General features: G+C 32.1%; 1 long non-coding RNA gene across 1 annotated transcript in view; it reads left to right on the top strand.

Annotated features, from left to right (window-relative positions):
* LOC101245352 (uncharacterized) overlaps positions 1-1,264 on the top strand; it is a 1,746-nt gene extending 482 nt beyond the window's left edge. Inside the window, 2 exon segments of the long non-coding RNA NR_136573.1 lie at positions 426-518; positions 887-1,264. This is a non-coding gene — a long non-coding RNA (uncharacterized lncRNA).
* Positions 1,265-1,884: the final 620 nt, after the last annotated feature.

Genomic DNA, 1,884 nt, shown 5'->3' with positions numbered 1-1,884 from the left:
AATCACACCCAAGCTTTTAACATAATATGGCTTGACGAACACTGATCCTAATCTAGAATAAAAACACAAGGAAATTGAAGAAAGACATTCAGATGTGTCATCCCTTTTCTCTCTGTTTTTCTCTTGCCCAGATTCTTTATTTTTCTTCCTCAATCTTTTGTGGTTTGGTTGTGTACAGTTTCTATCTCAAAAAACTATTGTTGGAATACTTTTTATGAATTTATGCTTTGCCTTATGTCAAATAAAATGTGGTCATTGAAATCGATACACCTCAGATTTTCATGTCCTATGGCGGATAAGAGTTGACAAAATATTCAATTGGATAGTGTATATTTGCTATTAGAGAATGTGACTGTTATGATGTATGGAACGACCAATTTCATATTGTACTACAACTGAAAGGTTAATATTTTATGCAAATGTAGGTTTACCATGGATGAGAGAAGATGGTGATGCACTTGACATTGTTGCCTTATCTAGAATGAAATAATTATGTGCTGAAGTAAGCAACATTAAAGGTTAGAGTCGTATATTCAATGTTCTTATTCTTAACGAGATGGACAATTTATCTCCCCATGACCATTGGGCTTATCGTCGGTTTTTCTGAATTTATAGGTAATTACTTAAAAGAGTCTCTAAATCTAAACAATAAGTAATGTATATCTATCCTCCACACATTACAAAAAGACCTCTCTAAAAGCACTAATAAAGAGATCCTACACTTCACTGCTCAATCCTCACTCTTCCGTGAATTCTTTCGCAAATTTTACTCCCATGCTTCTTTGTTTCTCTAAACCTTCCTTTCTCCTACCAGTTCAATTGGTAAAATACCCTACCTAAATTTTATAACTGTTGAACTAACTGCGTATACTTTCACTAATTGCAGATCTCTTTGGCTAAATTTCGTCGCGAATTGTGTATCCATGGTGTGGGTGTGTCGCACACATTTTTATATGCTAATTTATTTGTAGATTTGATTATGATATCAATAATTTAGTTGTAGAGGACAGTATTTTATTGGTCTTGTTTTGAGATTCCGTAGATAATTATTAGGTATTATAATTATCATATTTAATTTCTCTATCGGGGTTCACTTTTGCCTATCAAAGTTAGTCGCGTTGGTTCAAGCCCATTACTGCTCATGAGGTAATTAATGAGAAAGGATCATGACATATGGTTATATTGAGAATGGCTTAAAGAACGTCATCATTATAAATAAATTCAACAATTTCTAAAAACTATTTCAATGGGAACTTATTTACGAAGTGATTTCTGAATTTTTTTTGTCGAATACAAAAATATCTTTTGAGTGATCTCAACCGACTTCATTCAAGATGTCTTTATTAGCATTAATGCTTGAGCTGAATTTCTTGATTCCCCAATTACTTTTTTTATTAGTGTTGAGTTCTCAAGTTCTCTCTGATTACATACGTCACTTAACAAGGGTTCTTCACATGACAAGGGTGCTACATGTGATCTTCGCCAAGTATGACATATCAAATTTTAAAATATCAAGTGTTTTATTCAATTTTTCCTTTAGATTGTTTTTCTTAAGCAAGAAATTTCAAAATTTAACAGAACTAAGATTTCGTTGACCAACGGAGCCAATGGCCTAGGGGTTCATTAGTGGAAAATTACATTTATTATACATAGTAAAAATAATTTTTATGTATTAGTAGATGTTGAATCTCCTTTGACCTTTTTGTGTATTTTTACTTGTTAATTATATTTTGAAATTCTGGCATTACAACTATCATTACATGGATGAAAGCACGAGCTACAGTGATGTTGAGTACTTGTGTGTTCAGAACAAGGTCCGCATGATGTTTGCTATACATGTTCATTCTTATTGCTCATATGAAATTTATACATGTTATTATGTTA

The sequence above is a fragment of the Solanum lycopersicum genome, chromosome 4 (genome assembly GCF_036512215.1).
Source record: "Solanum lycopersicum chromosome 4, SLM_r2.1".
In the NCBI taxonomy this organism is placed as follows: Eukaryota; Viridiplantae; Streptophyta; class Magnoliopsida; order Solanales; family Solanaceae; genus Solanum; species Solanum lycopersicum.
This window is presented reverse-complemented; position numbering and strand designations above follow the sequence as displayed.